Source organism: Neofelis nebulosa, chromosome X, assembly GCF_028018385.1.
Source record: "Neofelis nebulosa isolate mNeoNeb1 chromosome X, mNeoNeb1.pri, whole genome shotgun sequence".
NCBI lineage: Eukaryota > Metazoa > Chordata > Mammalia > Carnivora > Felidae > Neofelis > Neofelis nebulosa.
Genome location: NC_080800.1, coordinates 47,004,775 through 47,029,034, shown reverse-complemented (window position 1 = coordinate 47,029,034; position 24,260 = coordinate 47,004,775). Strand labels below are relative to the sequence as shown.

Here is a 24,260-nt window from a genome sequence, read left to right as displayed (position 1 = left end):
GTATTAGATGCTATTGAAAATTGTGTCATTTTTTGAAATTTTGTATTCTGATTGAGCTGGTAAGTGCAGATATATCTGTACATCAATACTCTCTCCAGAAGCCTTGCTACATAGGATTTAATGCCAGAGGTGTATGTCAACATCCATTATGAGCTTCCACATACACAATTCTATCATCTTTGAATACTAACAGTTTGTGTCTGCTGTTTTAAACATTACCCCCCCCTCTTTGTTTTCTCATTTCACAATATTGGACAGACCCACCCAGTACAGTGTTGGGAAGTATTGGTAAATAATGGACATCCTTGTCTTATTTCTGGTAGGAATTAGAAAATTTTTAGCATTTGACTATATTTACTGTGACATAAAAGAAGTTCCATTCTTAGGTTAGTTTCCTAACAACATTTCTATTGAATATATGTTGACTTTCATCAAGCACTTGTAGAACGTTTATTGAGATGGTTGTAGCAGTTTTCTTCCATTAATCTGTTAACGTAATGAATTTCGTACATATTTTCGTATGTTTAATTTTTTTTAATGTTTATTTAGTTTTGAGAGAGAGACAGACAGACAGAGCGTCGGCCAAGAAGTTGCAGGGACACAGTGAGACACAGAATCTGGAGCAGGCTCCAGGCTCTGAGCTGTCAGCACAGAGTCTGACGTGGGGTTCAAACCCACAAACCGTGAGACCATGACCTGAGTTGAAGTCTGGCGCTTAACCGACTGAACCACTTAGGCGCCCTAATGTTTTCCTATGTTTAAGTCAACCATATGCTACTGGGAGGGAATGTTCATGATCTATGATCTTTCTGAATAACCTACATCATATTAATTAGGTTAGAATTTGTATTAATATCTTCATGAGTGACATTAGCATCTACTTTTATTTCGTATACACTCTTGGATTTTAGTATCATGGATATACTGGCTTCATAAAATTTATTGGCATGTAAGACCTCTTTTTCTATCCTCTGGATCTGAAGAACCTGAAAGGCTATGAGTAATGTTGGACTAGAGTTTCCCATGTTCAGCTGTCTCTGGATTGCATCTTTCTTGGAAATTGGACCCTACCTAAATGGCGGGGAACCTCCAGATCCGCATCATTTCAAATTTGGTGAGGTGCCCATCTTCCCTGCAAGATGCCTCTAATGATGCCATCACTCTGAAAGCTACCTCCTCCAGTTTCTACGCTGTTCTTAATCTTCTATTCCCAGAAAGTTAAAAGTCATGGCTCTGTTATAACTAGATAATTTTGATCTGTGCTCTATAATTGTGAATAGCTGGCCCTCCACTGATTGTGCGCGCTTAGGACAAGAGATCCATTTATTGAGTTTTTTAAAGAATGAGTTAGTATAAAAACTCCTCTATTGATAGCATGTATACTATATGTCAGTGTCTTCTTTCTCCTAGGTTCCATACATGTATAACTTCATTTAATCTTCACAAAAAGGTGTGTCAGAGTGTACCCACAACTTACTTTTGACTCTAATAAGCAGTAGATTTCGGGATTCAGTTCTAAGAAGCCCTTGGTCATCCTCAAAGTAAATACATCTGGAAATGTTGGCCAGGAAAACTGATGGTGTACATGATGACGATACTGGCAATCTGACGTTTTCATAAAAACTTAGAGTAATTTTATAATGTCTGACATGAAGGGCTTTGTCCTTTTGAAGGCAAGGTTTCACAAAATGTGGCACACAGACTTCACATGGTTTTCCAGATGATTTCATTGATACAAAAAAAAAATTAAAATTTTAAAATAATAGCAGACTTATTTTACTGTGCTATAATATAATAACTACAACACCAAAGCTATTTGGAACAGTTTATCCAAAGACAAAGAATGATGTCACAGGCCCCATGGCAAAAAAACACAGATCTCTTGCAAAACTTCTTCAAAAGTTATTTAACGGCAGGGATATTAGCCATTCTTACAGGTGTGAGGTGATATCTCATTATAGTTTTGTATTTTGTATTTGTATAGACTTGTATTTGACGAGTGATGTTGAGCGTCTTTTCGTGTGTCTGTTGGCAATTTGGAGGTCTTCTTTACAAAAGTGTCTATTCATGTCTTCTGCCCATGTTTTAAATTGGGTTATATGTTTTTTTGGGTGTTGAGTTTTATAAATTCTTTCTATATTTTGGATACTAACCCATTATCAGAAATGTCATTTGCAAATATCTTCTCCCATTCTGTAGGTTGCCTTTTAGTTTGGTTAATGGTTTCCTTCCCTGTGCAGAAGGTGTTTATTTTGATGAAGTCCCAGTGGTTTATTTTTGCTTTTGTTTCCCTTGCCTCAGGAGACATATCTAGAAAGAAGTTGCTACCGCGGATGTCAAAGAGGTTACTGCCTGTGTTCTCCTCTAGGATTTTGATGGTTTTGGGTCGCACATTTAGGCATTTGATCCATTTTGAATTAATTTTTATTTTTTAATTTATTTAAATACAAGCTACATAACATACAGTATAGTCTTGGCTTCAGGAGTAGAACCCAGTGATTCATCTCCCCCATGTGACAGCCAGTGCTCATCCTGAGAAGTGCCCTCCTTAATGCCCATCACCCATTTAACCCATCCTCCCACCCACCCACCCCTCCAGCAACCCTGTTTGTTTTCTGTATTTAAGAGTCCCTCTGGTTTGCCTCAGACAGAGAGTTTGTATTTCATTTTTGGGTATGGTGTAAGAAACTGGTCCAGTTTCATTCTTCTGCATGCTGTTGTCCAGCTTTCCTAACCATTTGTTAAGGAGCCTTTTTCCTCATGGATATTCTTTCCTGCTTTATCAAAAATGAATTGACCATATATTTGTGGGTTCCTTTGTGGGTATTTTATTCCATTCCATTGATCTATGTGTCTATTTTGGTAGCAGTACCATACTGTTTTGATCACTACAGCTTTGTAATACAATTTTATGTCCCAAATAGTGGTGCCTCCGGGTTTGCTTTGCCTTTTCAAGGTTGCTCTGGCTATTCTGGGTCTTTTGTGGCTCCCTATCAGTTTTAGGTCTGTGACAAATGCTGGCAGTATGTTGATAGGGATTGCATTAAATGTGTAGATCGCTTTGTGTAGTTTTGACAGTTTATCAATATTTGTTCTTCCAACCCACGAGCGTGGAATGTCTTTCCATTTCTTTGTGTCATCTTCAATGTCTTTCATCAGTGTTTTAGAGTCTTCAGAGTACTACAAGTATTTCACCTCTCTGGTTAGGTTTATTCCTAGGTATCTGATTGTTTTTAGTGCAATTGTAAATGGGATTGATTCCTTAATTTCCCATTCTGCTGCTTCCCTATTGCTGCATAGAAATGCAACAGATTTCTGTATGTTGATTTTTGCATCCTGTGACTTTATTAAATTCATGTATCAGTTGTAGCAACCTTTTGGTGAAGTCGCTTTGGGGGGGGTGGGGTTTAAACAAGAGTATCATGTCTACTGCAGCAGAAGCAGCAACGGGTGTTGGCAAGGATGTGGAGAAAGGGAAACCCTCTTGCACTCTTGGTAGGAATGCAAACTGGTGCAGCTACTCTGGAGAACACTACAGAGGCCCCTCAAAAAGTGAAAAGTAGAACTACCTTATTGTCCAGCAGTTGTACTACTAGGTATTTACCGAAAGAATACAAAAATACCACTTCAAAGGGATACATGCACCCCGATGTTTATAGCAGCATTATTTGCAATACCCAAGCAATGGCAACAGCCCAAGTGTCCATCAACTGATGATGAATGGATAAAGATGTAGTATAGGGGTACTGGGTGTCTCAGTAGGTTAAGTGTCCAACTTCAGCTCAGGTCAGGATCTCACAGCTCGTGGGTTCGATCCCCACATCGGGCTCCGTGTTGACAGCTCAGAGCTTGGATCTTGCTTCAGATTCTGTCTCTGGCTCTCTCTGCCCCTCCCCCACTTTCTCACTTTCTCTGTCTTTCTTTCAAATACAAACATTTAAAAAATTTGTTTTAATATATAGGATATTATATATATATATATATATATATATAATGGAATATATATAATATATATAATATATATATTCCATTATATATATATATTATAATTATAATATATATTATATTATAATATATATAATATATACATATATACACACAATATATATATAATATATATACAATATAAATATATATACATATAATATATATATAATATATATAATATTATATATATAAGTATTATATAAATATATATATAAATTATATATATTATATATAAATATATATAAATATATATTATATAAACATATATAAAAATATATATATTATATATATAATATAATATATATAATATAATATAATATAATATAATATAATATAATATATATAATGCAATATTACTCAGCCATAAAAACTAATCAAACCCTGCCATTTGCAACGATGTGGATGGAGCTAGAGAGTATTATGCTAAGCAAAATAAGCCAGAGACAGACAAAAATCATATGATTTCACTCCTATTGTGGAATTTAAGAAACAAAACACATGATCATAGGGAGAAAATAGAGGTAGTCAAGCCAGGAAACAGACACTTAACTACAAAGAGCAAACTGATGGCTACCAGAGGGGAGGCAGGTTGAGGGGTGAGTTAAATAGGTGATGGGGATAAAGGCGTGCTGTTGTGATGAGCACTGGTTGATGTATGGAAGGGTTGAATCACTATATTGTACACCTACAACTAATAGTAAACTGCATGTTAACTATTTGGAATTTAAAAAGTTAAAAAAGTAAAATTAGTAACTGTAGTAAAATTCCAAAAATAAACAATGGCATGATCAGAGAAGCCACAAATCCCTGTTTCCCTCTACATACATCTCTATCACCCTAACGATACAGAAGCCTGGCTGTACCTTACACCCCTATTACTGTACACAATGCAAGAGTTACATCTGTGAGCTCCTATTTGCAACCTCACATCCAAAAAATATTTCTGCAACTAAGGGATATACTCAGAATTCACCATCCTTACGGAATGGCAGTAGATTACAAGCAACAATTGTGTACTCACAGAGTTTTAAAATATTTCCTGGTGAAAAAGACTGATAGTCTAAGGTTCAAATTAAAAGTGAGACTTAAGTTGGGGTGTTCTGCTTTGCCACAAAATATGTGGGAGTTCTCTATGTTGTGGAGCTGGATGAATATACTAGGGCACAGGTAAAAGGAAAGAAAAAGGAACCAGGGGGACTGCCTACTGTCTCCCTATAGGCTAAGGCATGAAAATAGCAATGGAGTTCAGTCCTGCCTCTAACACACACTGTGTGATGGTGGGAAAAGTATTTACATCCATTGGGACCATTTCCTCATATCTAAAGTAGAAATCACAATACTTACACTAAATGATTGCTATGAGGAATCAATGAGATAACATATATGAAATAGGCATTATATTGTAAATGGCTGTGGCTTATTATATTCCTTTCATTTAAACTTTCAAATTGTTTTTATGTTATTTACCATTACAATTATATCTCTAGTAAGAGACACATATTTTGAATTTCAAGTAGGGATACAAAGCTAACTTTTTAAATGATTTGAGCTAGAAACTTATTTGATTTGCTTGTTTTAATTACTTTTTTTATTTGAGTATAGCTAACACAATGTTACATTACCTTCAGGTGTGCAACATAATGATTCAACTTCTCTATATCTTATGCTATGCTCACCACAAGGGTAGCTACCATCTGTCACCATACAGTGCTATTACCACATCGTTGACTGCATTCTTTATGCTGTGCTGTTTATTCTCGTGGCTTATTCATTCCATAACTGAAAGCCTGTTTTCCCACATCATTTCACCCATTTTGCCCCTCCCATTATACCCCTTCTCTCTGGCAACCATCACTTTGTTCTCTGTATTTATAGGTATAATTATGGTTTTTGTTTGTTTATTGATTTGTAGGTTTTTTTAGATTCCACACATATAAGTGAACTCAAATGGTATTTGACTTATTTCACTTAGCCTAATACTCTCTACATCTCTAGCTCCATCCATATTGTCACAAATGACAAGATCTGTTTCTTTTTTATGGCCGCATCATATCCCAGTGTGTGTGTGTGTGTGTGTGTGTGTGTGTGCGCGCGTGTGCGCGCGCATGTGACTGTGTACCACATCTATGGACACTTAGGTTGCTTACATATCTTGGTTATTCTAAATTATGCAATAAACTATGCAAAAATGAGTGTTTTTATGATAGTTGGGTAAATACCCAGTACTAGAAGTATTGGATCATATGGTTTTTCTATTTTTAATTTTTTAAGGAACATCCATACTGCTTTTCACAAGGTTATTTAATTTATTTATTTATTTATTTATTTATTTTTTTAACGTTTATTTATTTTTGAGACAGAGAGAGACAGAGCATGAATGGGGAGGGTCAGAGAGAGGGAGACACAGAATTGAAACAGGCTCCGGGCTCTGAGCTGTCAGCACAGGGGCCCGATGCGGGGCTCGAACTCACGGACCGCAAGATCGTGACCTGAGCCGAAGTCGGCGCTCAACCGACTGAGCCACCCAGGCACCCCAAGGTTATTTAATTTAAATAAATATAGTGATGAAATAGCAACGACAACGATGTCAGATGTGGCATCCAATCTAAAGTGTGTTTGTAAATAACTGAGGTCAGACAAGGCTGATCTAAGTAATGGCATGTGCTAAAAAATGCATTCCTTCTTATGTGTGATGCCAAAAATAAAATAAGTCAATATTTGATCAGGCAACCCACACAACTCAAAACCAGAGTCTATCTGTCATGTGGTCAGGTCATCCTTAAGTAGCCCAGCAGATGCTACCAGGACCACATGGTTAACTACAACAGCTGTTATGTTGGCTTTTTACAGTCCCACAGACTTGGGTTGGTAAGATGACAGTGAGACCAATGGTTTCAGACAGTTTATTACTTACAGACACAGCGAAAGCAAGATTGCCTTAGTGTCAGTACCCTGCATCCCTAGCCCCCCAGGAATAGACACTGAATGAGAGTTGTTCAGTGACAGACACCATAGGTCTTGGGTCTCTCTGCTGGTGAGAAGCTCACAGCAGTACCCTAATGCAGTGAGTATCTTTGTAGCCCACAGATGTACTTTCAGAAGCCTAAACTCGACTGAAGCCAGGGATGGGTGAATAATGACTTGTGTCAGCCTCCGGCTAGATAGGTAGTCAGGTGTGAAACTACCTGGTGGCGGTTTCTCATTAGACTGCTTAGCTCCCCTTGCTCCAAGAGGATTCACATGGTGTTCTGCCAAAACTCAGGTTCCTGCAGTCTAGCTTTGCCTACATGGCCCAAGTAAGGACATGCAAAGTTGTCAGGGCACAAAGGCAGAGACGGTCCCACACAGTCCCTGCCTCCAAACAAAGGGCCATATGTATGGTTCTTACAAGTATAAGTTGTGTAATATTGACTCCTATATAGACCAGGTGCTTTTACTGTCAGGATCGTTACAAAATATTAACTAATTCAGTACACACGGATTGATTCCTAACATGGTTCAGGAAATATCTGTGATGCTGGAAATTAAAAGAACCAGCAATGTGCAGTGCTTGCTACAAGGGATATAACATAGGTGGGGCAGACAAACAGAGAGAAGTGGGGTAACATGCAAAGGAGAAACACAGGAAAAGGACCCAGAAAGAACAGTTTCCTGGGTGGCCAGGAAACAGGAGGAAAACCAGGAGAGAAGACTCACTGTCAGAGTGAAAGAGGTCCCCTGGATTCCCACATCCACGGATCCCTGTGTCTGCATACATGATCCTGCTGATAGAAGGCTGGGTGACATCTATGCCTCACACTTAAAACTAAAATAAGCAGTTTGCCTCAGACTTAACAACTAAATGCAGATCTTTGAACAAGTGGTAGGGCACCAACACTGCCCCACAGTCAAAAATCAGAGAATAACTTTTGACTCTCCAAAAGCTTAACTGCTAGTAGGCTACTTTTGATGAGAATCCTTACTGATAACATAAACAGTCGACTATCATACAGTTTGAATGTTGTATGTATTAAATATTGTACTCTTATAATAAAGTAAGCTAGAAGAAAGAAAATGTTATTTGAAAAATCATGAGGAAGAAAAAATATGTGTCGAGTACTGCACTTTATTTATCAAAAAGTAAGTCTGAATATAAGTGGACCTGTGTAGTTCAAACCTGTGTTGCTCAAGAATCAGCCGTAGTCAGAATGGCTATTTCATTTTAATGAAAATTAAAAAAATATATCATTCTGCCCAGTTATCCTCATTTCTTTAAGAGAATAACTAATGATAAAAAAGATAAGTATCTTATTCAAGGTCAACACATTTGTCCCTTTAATTTCTTTGATCAGTATTTTATGGTTTCCACTGTACTGTCTTTTAACTCCCTGGTTAAATCTATTCCAAAGTATTTTATTATTTCTGAGCATATTAAGAATGGGCCAGTTTCCTTTATTTTCTCATCAAACATTTCCTTATTAGTGTATAAAGATGAAATTGATTTCTGTATGTTTATTTTATGTCCTGCAACTTTATTACAATTGTTGATTAGTTACAACGGTTTTTTAAATGAATCTTTGAGGTTTTCTACATACAAACTCATAGCATCTCCAAAAGTGACATTTTGACTTCTTCCTTTCCAATTTTCATGTCTTTTTCCCCCTTTTTCTTGCCTAATTCCTTTAGTGATGACTTCCAGTATTATACTGAATAGCAATGGCAAGAGTGGGCATCCTTGTCTTGTTTCTGAGAGGAAAAGCTTTCAAACTCTCTCCATTGAGGATCATGTTAGCTGTGGGTTTGTTGTAGGTGGCCTTGATTGCATTGAAGTTTCTTTCATCCTATGCTCAATGCATTGAAAGTTTTTATATGAAAGGGTGTTGAATCTTCTTAAATTGCTTCTTCTGTATTTATTGCAATGATCTTGTGATTTTTATCATTCATTCTAATAATGCAATGTATTACTGTGGGGAATAAGCTTAGGAATTCCCTGATTCCTGTACTGATGGGTTAACAAGGCATAAAGAATCACAAAGCCATAGGATGCTCACACCAAAGCTTGGGTAAACTAGATTAGGCAAATAAGGGTGTGTGGGGGAAGGCCCCCAGGATAGAGTAGGAGGGGCAAAGGCCCCCAGAATAGAGTATGGGGGGCAAAGGCCCCCAGGATAAAGGGAGGGCAAAGGCCTCAATACAAAAGTATATGAGGTAAGCAAGATTAGCTATTCACGGCAAAAACACCCCCAACTTAGTACTATAGCAGAAAGCCGCTTTCAGGAAGGAAGGGCCAAATTAGGTAAACAGGTAAGTAGGGCTATAGACTGCTGCAGGTGAAGCTGCCCAGAGCGGAGCTAATTAGCAAAAGAATGGTGCCTTCTTGACCCTGAGTTTACGTGTGTTCTATCTGTCTTATCCCCTAGGCTAGCTAAGATAAACAGACACGGTGCCTCATATCTACTGTTAATATCCATCTGCCCGGCCCCAGGATTTTGGTTTATATTGACCCAAACCCCTAACGCCGTATATCTTCAAAACCACCTTTCCCTCATGCCCATGAGTTAATGTTCACAGATTCATTGTCTCTTTGTGCAAGCCCATCACGTTTGTAAGCCTTCTGATCTTAATAAATACGGAACACAGACTCTTATTTGGGGCTCTTGTCTTCTCCCGGACATTAGCCATCTCTCTCATTTTAATCCTGTGTCTGCTCTCTTGCTGGACAAGAGAGAACTTTAGACCCAGAGTCTACGACATATTACGTTTATTGATTTGCATATATTGAACTGTCCTAGTAGGAATATATCCTACTAGGTCATGGTGTATAATCCTTTTGATGTGTTCTTGAATTTGGTTTGATAACATTGTGTTGAAATTTTTTACACTTATATTCATCAGAGATGAATTTTTCTTTTTTCTGCCTACAGTTTTCTTGCAGTGGCTTCATCTGGTTTTGGTATCAGGATAATGCTGGCCATGTAGAATGAGTTTGGAAGAGTACCCTTCTCTTCAAATTTTCGGCAGACTTTGAGAAGGCTTGTCTTTGATTATTATTTTTTTTTTTTAATATTTGGTAAAGTTCACCTGTGAAGTCATCTGGTTATAGGGTTTTCTTTTTGGGAGGTTTATGATATTTAATTCCACCTCCTAACTCATTTATTGGTATATTCATAATTTTTACTTCCTCATGAGTCACTCTTGGTAGAATGTAGGTGTAGAGGCATTTATCCATTTATACTAAGTTATACAATTTTTTGGAGTATAAATGTTCATAGTATTCTCTGATGAAGTTTTTCATTTCAGTGGCATCCTCTGCAATGTCTCTTCTTTGGATTCTGAGTTTCTTTCACTACTTTTGCTTTCTTTTTTTTTTCTTTCTCTAGTGTACCTAAAGTTTTAGATACTTTATCACTTCAAAAAAACAACTGTAAGTTTCATCAATATTTTCTATTGTTATTTTGTCTTTTTTCCCCATTTATTCTGCTTTGATATTATGTTCTTCCTTCTGCTTTTGGCATGAATTATTTGTTTTTACTGACGCCTTGAGGCATAAAGTTCGGTGCTTTACTTGAGGTCTTTTTTCTATATCTCATGTTCATTGATTAGAACAGTAAATATTGTTCAAATGTTCATAGTACTTAAAGACAGCTATATATAAAGACTGCAATCACTATCAAAATACCAATGGGGACTCCCAGGGAAGATGGCGAGTAGGAGGATCCTACGTTCACCTCATGCCATGGATACACCTAGATAACACCTACACCAGTGTAAATAACCCAGAAAACGACATGAAGAATGGCAGCACAAGCTCTCAACAGCCAAATGTAGTGAACAATCCACACTGAAATGGGTTGGAAGGGAGGAGACATGGTTGGGAGCCACAATAACCCACCAAGACTGCTAGAGGGAGGGACAATGAGGGCAAGGAGAATGAAGAGAAGCAAACCTCACACTAGGTATCCCAGACATGGGGACCCACCACACTGGAAAGATGAATCCTCATGACATTTGGCTTTGAAAATCCTGTAAGAACTTCCTGAGTTCTTACAATCAGTGGAGCTTAATACCTGATACTTTAAAATCAGCAGGCTCTGCTCTGGGAGAGCCTGAGATCGGTAGCGTACTGAATCCCTGCCCTTAAAGAGACAGCATAACAAACAGCCCCTGGAGAGATAGCAGAGAAGCAGCAGTTTGAAAAATGCCTGGAGTAAAATACATAAAACTGTTAAAAACGAGCATAAAGGAACTGATCGATAATAATACAATAATAGTAGGGGATTTTAACACCGTTAAAATGGACAGCAATGGACAGATCATCCAAACAGAAAATCAACAAGGAAACAGTGGCTTTGAGTGGCACACTGGACTAGATGGATTTAGCAGATATATTCACAACATTCCATCCTGAAACAACGGAATTCACATTCTGTTCAAGTGTACATGGAACAGTCTCCAGAATAGATCACATAGTAGGCCACAAAAAAAAAAATCTGAACAAATTCAAGAATATCAAAGTCATACCATGCATCTTTTCTGACCACAATGCTATGAAACTAGACGAAACACACACACACACACACACACACACACAAATCTGAAAGAGCACAAATACAGGGACATTAAATAACATGCCACTAAACAATGAAATCGTCAACAAGGAAATGGAAAGAGAAATTTTAAAAAAGTGCATGGAAACAAATGAAAATAAAAACACAATGTTCCAAAACCTCTGGGATACAACAAAAGTGATTCCTTGCAGGGAGTTTATTGCAATACAGGCCTAATTCAAGAAGCAAGAAAAATCTCAAATAAACAAGCTAACCTTGTGCCAAAATGAGCTAGAAATAGAATAAATAAAACTTAATGCAAGTATATGGAAGGAAATAATAAAGGCTAAAGCAGAAATAAATGATAAAGAAAACAAAAAAATACTATAGAACAGATCAATGAAACCTGGATTGAGTTTTGTGAAAAACGTCAAGAAAAATCATAAATATGTAGCCAGACTTAATGAGAAAAAAAGAGAAAGGATTAAAACAAATAAAATTACAACTGAGAGAACAGAAACAAGGACAAACCCCACAGAAATACAACGATGACAGAATGTTATGAAAAAATGATATGCCAACACTCTGGAAAACCTGGAAGAAATAGACAAATTCCTAGAAACATATAAACTACCAAACCTTAAACAGGAAGAAATAGAAAAATTGAACAGACCAAAGAAATTGAATCAGTAATTTAAAAAACTCTCAACAAATAAAAGTTCAGGGCCAGATGGCTGCACAGGTGAATTCTACCAAACATTTTAGGAAGAATTAGTACATATTCCTCTTAAACTAATCCAAAAAGGGTAAAGGAAGGAAAACTTTTGAATTCATTCTATGAGGCCAGCATTACCCTGATATCAAAACCAGATTAAGGGTCCACTAAAAAAAGAGAACGACAGGCCAACCCTGATCAAAGTTGATGAAAAATTCTCAACAAAAATACTAGCATACCAAATCCAACAATACATTAAAAAGAAATCATTCACCAGGGGCAGGGGGGTGCCTGGATGACTCAGTCAGTTAGCTTCCCAATTCTTGATTTCTGCTCAGGTCATGATCTCATGGTCATAGCATCAAGCCCCACGTTGGGCTCCATGCTGGGTGTGGAGAAAGAAATATATTTAAAAAAAATACATTTAAAATATGGTTGTAACTGGAGCTGAAGAAGGACATTCTATCATAATTAAAGGGTCTATACACCAAGAATATCTAACAATTATAAACATTTATGTCCCTAACGTGAGAAAACTCAAATACATAAATCAATTAATCACAAACATAAAGAAACTCATTGATAATACCATAAGAGTAGGGGACTTAAACACCCCACATATAGCAATAGGTTGTAATCATGTAAGATCATGTAAGCAGAAAATCAACATGGAAACAGGGGCTTTGAATGACACACTGGACAGGATGGACTTAAAAGATATATTCAGAATATTTCATCTTAAAGCAGCGGAATACACATTGTTCTCAAGTGCACATGGAAATTACTCCAGAATAGATCACATACTGGGTCACAAATCAGCCCTCAACAAGTACAAAAAGATCGAGATTACATATTTTCAGAACACAACGCTGTGAAACTCTAAATCAACCACAAGAAAAAAACTGGAAAGACCAGGAATACTTACAAATTAAAGAACATCCTACTAAAGAATGATTGGGTGGGGCGCCTGGAAGGCTCAACTGTGCTGAAAGCTCAGAGCCTAGAGCCTGCTTCAGATTCTGTGTCTCCCTCTATCTCTGCCCTTGCCTTGCTCTCTCTCTCTCTCACCCTTACTCTCTCTCTCTCTTTCTATGCCTCTCTCAGAAATAAACATTGAAATTTTTCAATATGAAATTTATGTCAAATTGGTTTCCATACAACACCCAGTGCTCATCCCAAAAGGTGCCCTCCTCAATACCCATCACCCACCCTCCCCTCCTCCCACCCCCCATCAAACCTCAGTTTTTTCTCAGTTTTTAAGAGTCTCTTATGCTTTGGCTCCCTCCCTCTCTAACCTCTTTTTTTTTCTTCCCCTCCCCCATAGATTTCTGTTAAGAGTCTCAGGATCCACATAACAGTGAAAACATATGGTATCTGTCTTTCTCTGTATGACTTATTTCACTTAACATAACATTCTCCAGTTCCACCCACGTTGCTCCAAAAGGCCATATTTCATTCTTTCTCATTGCCACGTAGTACTCCATTGTGTATATAAATCACAATTTCTTTATCCATTCATCAGTTGATGGACATTTAGGCTCTTTCCATAATTTGGCTATTGTTGAGAGTGCTGCTATAAACATTGGGGTACAAGTGCCCCTATGCATCAGCACTCCTGTAGCCCTTGGGTAAATTCCTAGCAGTGCTATTGCTGGTCATAGGGTAGGTCTCTTTTCAATTTTTTAGGAACCTCCACACTGTTTTCCAGAGTGGCTGTACCAGTTTGCATTCCCACCAACAGTGCAAGAGGGTTCCCGTTTCTCCACATCCTCTCCAGCATCTATAGTCTCCTGATTTGTTCATTTTAGCCACTCTGAAAGGCATGAGGTGATATCTGAGTGTGGTTTTGATTTGTATATCCGTGATGAGGAGAGACGTTGAGCATCTTTTCATGTGCCTGTTGGCAATCTGGATGTCTTCTTTAGAGAAGAGTCTATTCATGTTTTCTGCCCATTTCTTCACTGGGTTCTTTGTTTTTCGGGTGTGGAATTTGGTGAGCTCTTTATAGATGTTGGATACTAGCCCTTTGTCCGATATGTCATTTGCAAATATCTTTTCCAATTCCGTTGGTTGCTTTTTCATTTTGTTGATTGTTTGCTTTGCAGTGCAGAAGCTTTTTATCTTGATGAGGTCCCAATAGTTCATTTTTGCTTTTAATTCCCTTGCCTTTGGGGATGTGCCAAGTAAGAAATTGCTGCGGCTGAGGTCAGAGAGGTTTTTTCCTGCTTTCTCCTCTAGGGTTTGGATGGTTTCCTGTCTCACATTCAGGTCCTTTATCCATTTTGAGTTTATTTTTATGAATGGTGTGAGAAAGTGGTCTAGTTTCATTCTTCTGCATGTTGCTGTCCAGTTCTCCCAGCACCATTTGTTAAAGAGACTGTCTTTTTTCCATTGGATGTTCTTTCCTGCTTTTTCAAAGATTAGTTGGCCATACTTTTGTGGGTCTAGTTCTGGGGTTTCTATTCTATTCCATTGGTCTATGTGTCTGTTTTTGTGCCAATACCACGCTGTCTTGATGATAACAGCTTTGTAGTAGAGGCTAAAGTCTGGGATTGTGATGCCTCCTGCTTTGGTCTTCTTCTTCAAAATTACTTTGGCTATTCGGGGCCTTTTGTGGTTCCATATGAATTTTAGGACTGCATGTTCCAGCTTCGAGAAGAATGCTGTGCAATTTTGATTGGGATTGCATTGAATGTGTAGATAGCTTTGGGTAGTATTGACATTTTAACAATATTTATTCTTCGAATCCATGAGCACGGAATGTTTTTCCATTTCTTTATATCTTCTTCAATTTCCTTCATAAGCTTTCTACAGTTTTCAGCATACAGATCTTTTACATCTTTGGTTAGGTTTATTCCTAGGTATTTTATGCTTCTTGGTGCAATTTTGAATGGGATCAGTTTCTTTAATTGTCTTTCTGTTGCTTCATTATTAGTGTATAAGAATGCAACTGATTTCTGTATGTTGATTTTGTATCCTGCGACTTTGCTGAATTTATGTACCAGTTCTAGCAGACTTTTGATGGAGTCTATCAGGTATTCCATGTATAATATCATGTCGTCTGCAAAAAGTGAAAGCTTCATCTTTGCCAATTTTGATGCCTTTAATTTCCTTTTGTTGTCTGATTGCTGATGCTAGCACGTCCAACACTATGTGAAACAACAGCAGTGAGAGTGGACATCCCTGTCCTGTTCCTGATCTCAGGGAGAAAGCTCTCAGTTTCTCCCCATTGAGGATGATGTTAGCTGTGGGCTTTTCATAAATGGCTTTGATGATCTTTAAGTATGTTCCTTCTATACTGACTTTCTCAAGGGTTTTTATGAAGAAAGGATGCTGAATTTTGTCAAATGCTTTTTCTGCATCAATTGACAGGATCATAAGGTTCTTATCTTTTCTTTTATTAATGTGATGTATCACATTGATTGATTTGCAAATGTGGAACCAGCCCTTCATCCCAGGAATGAATCCCACTTGATCCTGGTGAATAATTCTTTTTATATGCTGTTGAATTTGATTTGCTAGTATCTTATTGAGAATTTTTGCATCCACATTCATCAGGGATATTGGCCTGTAGTTCTCTTTTTTTGCTGGGTCTCTGTCTGATTTAGGAATCAAAGTAATACTGGCTTCATAGAATGAGTCTGGAAGTTTTCCTTCCCTTTCTATGTTTTGGAACAGCTTGAGAAGGATAGGTATTATCTCTGCTTTAAACGTCTGGTAGAATTCCCCTGGGGAGCCATCTGGTCCTGGACTCTTATTTGTTGGGAGAATTTTGATAACTGATTCAATTCCTTCGCTGGTTATGGGTCTGTTCAAGCTTTCTATTTCTTCCTGTTTGAGTTTTGGGGAGTGCGTGGGTGTTTAGGAATTTGTCCATTTCTTCCAGGTTGTCCAGTTTGTTGGCATATACTTTTTCATCGTATTCCCTGATAATTGCTTGTATTTCTAAGGGATTGGTTGTAATAATTCCATTTTCATTCATGATTTTATCTATTTGAGTCATCTTCCTTTTCTTTTTGAGAAGCCTGGCTAGAGGTTTGTCAATTTTGTTTATTTTTTCAAAAAACCAACTCTTGGTTTCGTTGATCTGCTCTACAATTTTTTTAGATTCTCTATTGTTTATTTCTGCTCTGATCTTTATTATTTCTCTTCTTCTGCTGGGTTTGGGGTGTCTTTGCTGTTCTGCTTCTATTTCCTTTAGGTGTGCTGTTAGATTTTGTATTTGGGATTTTTCTTGTTTCTTGAGATAGGCCTGGATTGCCAAGTATTTTCCTCTCAGGACTACCTTCGCTGCATTCCAAAGCGTTTGGATTGTTGTATTTCCATTTTCATTTGTTTCCATGTATTTCTTAATTTCTTCTCTAATTGCCTGGTTGACCCATTCATTCTTTTTTTTTTTTTTTTTTTTTTTTTATTTATTTTTGGGACAGAGAGAGACAGAGCATGAACGGGGGAGGGGCAGAGAGAGAAGGAGACACAGAATCGGAAACAGGCTCCAGGCTCCGAGCCATCAGCCCAGAGCCTGACGCGGGGCTCGAACTCACGGACCGCGAGATCGTGACCTGGCTGAAGTCGGACGCTTAACCGACTGTGCCACCCAGGCGCCCCAACCCATTCATTCTTTAGTAGGGTGTTCTTTAACCTCCATGCTTTTGGAGGTTTTCCAGATTTTTTTTCCTGTGGTTGATTTCAAGCTTCATAGCATTGTGGTCTGAAAGTATGCATGGTATAATTTCAATTATTTTCTACTTATGAAGGCCTGTTTTGTGACCCAGTATGTGACCTATCTTGGAGAATGTTCCATGTGCACTCGAGAAGAAAGTATATTCTGTTGCTTTGGGATGCAGAGTTCTAAATAGATCTGTCAAGTCCATCTGATCCAATGTATCATTCAGGCTCCTTGTTTCTTTATTGATTCTGTGTCTAGATGATCTATCCATTGTTGTAAGTGGAGTGTTAAAGTCCCCTGTAATTACCACATTTTTCTCAATAAGGTTGCCTATGTTTGTGATTACTTGTTTTATATATTTGGGGGCTCCCATATTCGGTGCATAGACATTTATAATTTTAGCTCTTCCTGATGGATAGACCGTGTAATTATTATATAATGCCCTTCTTCATCTCTTGTTACAGCCTTTAATTTAAAGTCTAGTTTGTCTGATATAAGTATGGCTACTCCAGCTTTCTTTTGACTTCTAGTAGCATGATAGATAGTTCTCCATCCCCTCACTTTCAATCTAAAGGCGTCCTGAGGTCTAAAATGAGTTTCTTGTAGACAGCAAATAAATGGGTCTTGTTTTTTTATCCATTCTAATACCCTATGTTTTTTGGTTGGAGCATTTTGTCCATTTACATTCAGTGTTATTTTAGAAAGATATGGGTTTAGAGTCATTGTGATATCTGTAGGTTTCATGCTTGTAGTGATCTCTCTGGTACCTTGTCTCACAGGATCCCCCTTAGGATCTCTTGTAGGGCTGGTTTAGTGGTGATTAATTCCTCCAATTTTTTTTTGTTTGGGAAGACCTTTATCTCTCCTTCTATTCTGAATGACAGACTTGCTGGATAAAGGATTCTCGGCTGCATATTTTTTCTCTTCATCACATTGAAGATTTCCTGCCATTCCTTTCTGGCCTGCCAAGTTTCAGTAGATAGGTCTGTCTCTAGTGTTATCAGTCTCCCTTTATATGTTAGAGCATATTTATCCCTAGCTTCTTTCAGAATTTTCTCTTTATCCTTGTATTTTGTCAGTTTGACTATGATAATTCATGCAGAAGACCAATTCAAGTGACATCTGAAGGGAGTTCTCTGTGCCTCTTGGATTTCAATGCCTGTTTCTTTCCTCAGATCAGGGAAGTTCTCAGCTATGATTCGTTCAAGTACACCTTCAGCTCCTTTCCCTCTCTCTTCCTCCTCTGGAATCCCAAGTATGTGTATGTTACTGCGTTTAATTGTGTCACTTAGTTCTCCAATTCTTCCCTCATACTCCTGGATTTTTTTAATTTCATTTTTTCTCAGCTTCCTCTTTTTCCATAATTTTATCTTCTAATTCACCTATTCTCTCCTCTGCGTCTTCAATCCGAGCTGTGGTCGCCTCCATTTTATTTTGCAGCTCATTTATAGCATTTTTTAGCTCCTCCTGACTGTTTCTTAGTCCCTTGATCTCTGTAGTGGTAGATTCTCTGCTGTCCTCTATACTTTTTTCAAGCCCAGCAATTAATTTTATGACTATTATTTTAAATTCATTTTATGTTACGTTGCTTAAATCGTTTTTGATCACTTCGTTAGCTGTCGCTACTTCCTGGAGTTTCTCTTGAGGAGAATTCTTCCGTTTTGTCATTTTGGATAGTCCCTGGAGTGGTGCAGAACTGCAGGGCACTTCCCCTGTGCTGTCTGGAGTAACTTGTGCTGGTGGGCGGGGCCGCAGTCAGACCCGATGTTTGCCCCCAGCCCACCGCTGTGCCCACAGTCAGACTGGTGTGTACCTTATCTTCCCTTTTCCCAGGGGCAGGACTCACTGTGAAGTGGTGTGGCCCCTCTCTGGGCTACTTGCACCCTGCCAGGCTTGTGGTGCTGCTTCGATGGGATCTGGCATATTAGCCGGGGTGGATCCAAGGTGCACAGGGGTAAGAGTGGCAGGCTTAGCTCGCTTTGCCGTCAGTGGTCCCCTGCGGGAGGGGCCCTGCAGCACCAGGACGGATGCAGGCAGACCCGTCAGAGGGATGGATCCACAGAAGCACAACGTTGGGTTTTGTGCGGTGCAAGCAAGTTTGGTGACGGGAACTGGTTCCCTTTGTAATTTCAGCTGGGGGGTGGGAGAGGGAGATGGCACTTGCCAGCGCCTTTGTTCCCTTGCTGAGCTGAACTCTGTCTTAACGGGCTCGACAACTCTCCCTCCTGTTGTCCTCTCACCTTCCTGCTCTCCGAGGAAAGCTGTTGACTTATAACATTCCAGATGTTAAGTCCCGCTGGCTGTCAGAACTCATGCAGTCCTGCCCCTCAGCTTTTGCAAGTCAGACTCGGGGGCTCTGCCTTGCCAAGCAGGCTGCCCCTCCACCGCCCTGGCTCCCTCACGCCAGTCCGTGTAGCGTGCACCGCCTCTCTGCCCTTCCTACCCTCTTCTGTGGGCCTCTCATCTATGCTTGGCTTCAGAGAGACCATTCTGCTAGTCTTCTGGCAGTTTTCTGGGTTCTTTAGGCAGATGTGGGTGGAATCTAAGTGGTCAGCAGGATGCGGTGAGCCCAGCGTCCTCCTACGCCGCCATCTCCCTCTCAAACATTAAAAATTTTTATTGAAACTATGAATGAATGGGTTAACCAAGAAATTAGAGAAGAATTTTAAAAGTACATGGGAGCCAATGAAAATGAGAACACGACAGTCCAAACCACTGGGATGCAGCAAAGACAGTCATAGGAGGGAAGTATATAACAGTCCAGGCCTACCTAAAGAAGGAGGAAAGGTCTCAAATACACAACCTAAACTTATGCCTAAAAGAGCTGGAAAAAGTACAGGAAACAAAGCCCCAAACCAGCAGAAGAAGGGAAATAGTAAAGATTAGAACATAAATCAATGATATTGAAATCAAAACACAGTAGAACAGATCAATGAAACCAGGAGCTGGTTCTTTGAAAGAATCGATGAAATTGATAACCCCCTAGTCATACTGATCAAAAAGAAAAAGGAAAGGACCCAAATAACTAAAATCACGAATGAAAGAGGAGAAATCACAACCAACACTGCAGGAATGCAAACAATAATAAGAGAATATGATGAGCAATTATATGCCAACAAATTGGGCAATCTGGAAGAAATGGACAAATTCCTAGAAACATATAAACTACCAAAACTGAAACAGAAAGAAATAGAAAACTGGAACAGACCCATGACCAGCAAAGAAATCGAATCAGTAATCAAAAATCTCCCCCTGCAAAAAAAACAAAAACAAAAACAAAAACAAAAACAAAAACAAAAACCAGCCCAGGGTCGGATTGCTTTCCAGGGGAATTCTACCAAACATTTAAAAAGAGTTAATACCTATTCTTTTGAAGCTGTTTAAAAAAAAAAAAAGAAAAAGAAAGAAAGAAAGAAAGAAAGGGTAGGAAAACTTCCAAACTCATTCTATGAGGCCAGCATTGCCTTGATTCCAAAACCAGAGAGAGATTCTGTGAAAAAGGAACTACAGACCAATTTTCCTGATGAACATGAATGCAAAAGTTCTCAACAAGATACTAGCAAACCGGATCCAACATACATTAAAGGAATTATTCACCAAAAATTAAGTGGGATTTATTTCTGGGATGCAGCGCTGATTCAATATCTGCAAATAAATCAATGTGATGCATCACATTAATAAAAGAAAGGATACGAACCACATGATCCTCTCAATAGATGCATAAAACCATCTGGCAAACTACAGCATCCTTTTTTTGATAAAAACCCTCAAGAACGAAATAAAAAACGTTGAAAAAAAAAAAAAGGGGCGCCTGGGTGGCGCAGTCGGTTAAGCGTCCAACTTCAGCCAGGTCACGATCTCGCAGTCTGTGAGTTCGAGCCCCGCGTCAGGCTCTGGGCTGATGGCTCGGAGCCTGGAGCCTGTTTCCGATTCTGTGTCTCCCTCTCTCTCTGCCCCTCCCCCGTTCATGCTTTGTCTCTCTCTGTCCCAAAAATAAATAAAAAAACGTTGAAAAAAAAAACCCTCAAGAACGTAAGAATAGAAGGGATATACCTCAAGATCATAAAGGCCATATACGGAAGACCCACAGCTAATATCATCTTCACTGGGGAAAAACTGAGAGGTTTTCCCCCTAAGCTCAGGAACACGACAGGAAGGTCCACTCTCACCACTATTATTCAGCATAGTGTTGGAAAGCCTAGCCTCAGCAATCAGAAAACAAAAAGAAATAAAAGGCATCCAAATCATCAAGGAGGAATTCAAACTTTCACTCTTCACAGAAGGCATGATACTCTATGTGGGAAACCCAAAAGACTTCACCAACATATCTTCTAGAACTGATACATGAATTTAGCAAAGTTGCAGGATATAAAATCAATGTACACAAATCGGTTGCATTTCTATACACCAATAATGAAGCAGAAGAAAGAGATATCTGGGAATTGATTCCCTTTACAATTGCACCAAAACTCATAAGAACCTTGAGAAAAAATTAACCAAAGAAGTAAGAGGTTTGTATGCTGAGAACTATAGAAAACTAGGCAAGAAATTGAAGAAGACACAAAGAAATGAAAAAGCATTCCATGCTCATGGATTGGAAAAGCAAATATTGTTAAAATGTCGATACTACCCAAAGCAATATACACATTCATTGCACTCCCTATCAAAATAATACCAGCATTCTTCAAAGAGCCAGAACAAACAATTGTAAAATTTGTACGGAACCAGAAAAGACCCCAAATAACCAAAGTAAAGTTGAAAAAGAAAACCAAAGCTGGAGACATCACAGTTGCAGACTTCAAGCTCTATTAGAAAGCTGTCATCTTAAAGACAGTATGGTACTGTCACAAAAACAGACACACAGTTCAATGGAACAGGATGGAGAACCCAAAAATGGGCCCACAAACATATGGGCAACTAATCTTTGACAAAGCAGGAAGGAATATCCAATGGAAAAAAGACAGTAACTTCAGCAAAGGGTGTTGGGAAAACTGGACAGCGACATGCAGGAGAATGAACCTTGACCACTTTCTTACACCATACACAAAAATAAATTAAAAATGGATGAAAGACCTAAATGTAAGACAGGAAGCCATCAAAATCCTAGAGGAGAAAACAGGCAACAACCTCTTTTACTTTGGCCACAGCAACTTCTTACTTGACACGTCTCTGGATGCAAGGGAAACAAGAGCAACAATGAACTAGTGGGTCCTAATCAAGATAAAAAACTTCTGCACAGCAAAGGGAACAATTTTCAGAAAACTTTCTGAACAGCAAAACTAAAAGGTAACTGATGAAATGGGAGGAGATATTTGCAAATGACATATCAGATAAATGGTTAGCATCCAAAATCTATAAAGAACTTATCAAATTCAACACCCAAGAAAACCAATAATCTAGTGAAGAAATGGGCAAAGACATGAATAGACACTTCTCCAAAGAAGATATCCAGATGGCCAACCAACACATGACAAAATGCTCAATGTCACTCATCATCAGGGAAATACAAATAAAAACCACAACGAGATACCACCTCACACGTGTCAGAATGGCTCACATTAACAACTCAGGCAACAACAGATGTTGTCGAGGATGTGGAGAAAGAGGATCTCTTTTGCACTGCTGGTGGGAAAGCAAACTGCTGCAGCCACTTTGGAAAACAGTATGGGGTTTCCTCAACGAACTAAAAATAGAGCTACCCTACAACCCAGCTATTGCACTACTAGGTATTTATCCGAAGGATACAGGAGTCCTGATTCGAAGGGGCACATGCACCCCAATGTTTATAGCATCATTACCGACAATAGCCAATGTGTATAAAGAGCCCAAATGTCCATTGACTGATGAATGGATAAAAAAGATGTGGTAGATATATGCAATGGAATATTACTCTGTTTTCAAAAAGGATGAAATCTTGCCATTTGCAAAAATGTGAATGCAACTAGAGTCAATTATGCTAAGTGAAATGAGTCAGTCAGAGAAAGGCAAATATCATATGATTACACTCATATGTGTAATTCAAGAAACAAAACAGATGAACATAGGGGAAGGGAAGCCAAAAATAAAATAAAAACAGAGAGGGAGACAAACCCTAAGAGACCTTTAAATACAGAGAACAAACTGAGGGTTGCTGGCTGGGTATTGGGTGGTGGGTGGGCTAAATGGGCAATGGGCATTAAGGAAGGCACTTGTTGAGAGGAGCAGTGGGTGTTATATGTGATGAATCACTAAATTCTATTCCTGAAATCATTAGTACACTATATGATAACTGACTTGGATTTAAATTAAAAAAAAATAAACTCTTCATCAGGGAAGAAAAAAAGAAAGTATACTTTTTACCTGCTTATTTTTATGAATTTTTATTTGGTTATCATTGCTCTTCAAATTTGGTGCTGTTGGGTGACTATCTTTGCAATTATTTTTAGAGAGTCTACAGAGCTTCTGATATGTATAGATGCTTTTCATCAGTTCTAAAAATAATTCTGGGTTATTATTTGCTCAAACATTGCTTCTTCCCTATGTTTTTCTTTCCTTGCATGTCTTCATTTACACCTATGTTAGACTTCTATCCTTACCTTTATTTCTCCCTAGCTTCATGTTGATGTATTCAGCTCCCTTAACATGTTGTCTCTCTTGGTCCTGACCTTGTTTGTATGTAATCTTCTGCTAACCCCATCTAGTGGATTATTAATTTTAAAGGTTGAGTTATCACCATTTGAAATTGTCCATTTGAATCACTAAAAAGAGTTTAATTATCTGGTGAAATATTTCATCTTTCAGGATGAGAATCATATGCAGTGATTGCTAGGAAGTACACTTGCTGAAAATATATGCAACATTTTTCTTTTATCAAAACTTTTCCATTTAACATATGGCTAGGTACATTTTTATTTATACTTAGTGGAACAATAAAATTTCTGTATGTTGAAGAATAGCGGTTTTGATCACACACTATGGCTATCCAAAAATAGCATGAAAAATCAATGTGATGTGGAATATAGCATGGAAAAACCTGGCGCTCAATAAAATTCATGTTACATAGTCTCTTGCATGATTCAGAGTAGTAGAGGTTTACAGCTGTTGGTTACGTATTGGTGAAGTTTAGGCGTGTGTAAAATTGGGTGATATGAGTAAATTATCACTTCTGAAAGCAGTAATCCTATTTTCAATATTCAGCACATTGAGGAAATAAGAATTAAAGAAAACTTTCATATGGGAGATGTGCCAAAATTTATGAAAAAAGTGTAAATCTATGTAACACAAGACATGAATTTTGGTCTGGACAACATGACAGAGACTCATTTCTTTATTTCCTTATTTTTTGTTGGGGGTGGGGAGAGAGAGAATGAGCAGGGAAGAGGGA

At 38.4% G+C, this 24,260-nt stretch overlaps 1 protein-coding gene and 1 long non-coding RNA gene across 2 annotated transcripts in view; one reads left to right on the top strand and one right to left on the bottom strand.

The window, feature by feature from the left end:
* The window catches only part of LOC131501823 (P antigen family member 3-like), a 185,115-nt gene that overhangs the window by 5,710 nt on the left and 155,145 nt on the right, over nt 1-24,260 (top strand). The gene's annotated exons all lie outside the window — the stretch shown is intronic.
* The window catches only part of LOC131501824 (uncharacterized), a 181,528-nt gene that overhangs the window by 73,803 nt on the left and 83,465 nt on the right, over nt 1-24,260 (bottom strand). The gene's annotated exons all lie outside the window — the stretch shown is intronic.